This window comes from Nestor notabilis, unplaced genomic scaffold (assembly GCF_000696875.1).
Source record: "Nestor notabilis isolate BGI_N333 unplaced genomic scaffold, ASM69687v1 scaffold14739, whole genome shotgun sequence".
Classification (NCBI taxonomy): Eukaryota; Metazoa; Chordata; class Aves; order Psittaciformes; family Psittacidae; genus Nestor; species Nestor notabilis.
Genome location: NW_009943359.1, coordinates 6,613 through 7,235, shown reverse-complemented (window position 1 = coordinate 7,235; position 623 = coordinate 6,613). Strand labels below are relative to the sequence as shown.

Below are 623 nucleotides of genomic sequence, written 5' to 3'. Positions count from 1 at the left end.
CACCCACCGACCGATACCCAGCCCGACCCAAGCAACGATCTGGGCCTTCCAGGTAACTCTCCCCAGTTTCTATACTGGGCATGACGTGCTGTGGTATGGAATACCCCTTTGGCCAGCTTGGGTCGGGTGTCCTGTCTCTGCTTCCTTCCGGCTTCCCCTCCTCCCTGGCAGAGCATGAGACTGAGAAAGTCCTTGGTCAGAGGAAACATTACTTGGCAACAACTAAAACCATCGGTGTTATCAGCGTTGTTCCCAGGCTGAAAGGCAAAAACACAGCACTGCACCAGCTACTAAGAAGGAGAAAAAATGTCTGCTGTAGCTGAGCCCAGGACAGAGAGTAACCTGGAATGTGAGATGAATGAATGAGTAGATATTTTTATTTTAGGGATGGGAATCAGATTTTTTTTTTTTTTTCACTCGTTGCTATAAAACGCGTGTTTCTGAGTGATAAGTGATACTGTGAGGATTCCTCAGATTCTTAAAGTGCTCAGGCAACTCCAGTTCCTGTTACTTTATAATGCCAAAGAGTGAATTAAATGTAGGCATACCCCTTCAACTAAAATGATGCATGGAAGTTAATAGTAACCCATTGCTACCTACTTGCTATTTTTCTCTTAAAGGAA

At 44.9% G+C, this 623-nt stretch overlaps 1 protein-coding gene across 1 annotated transcript in view; it reads left to right on the top strand.

Annotated features, from left to right (window-relative positions):
* The window catches only part of POLE2 (polymerase (DNA directed), epsilon 2, accessory subunit), a 17,103-nt gene that overhangs the window by 10,852 nt on the left and 5,628 nt on the right, over window positions 1–623 (top strand). The gene's annotated exons all lie outside the window — the stretch shown is intronic.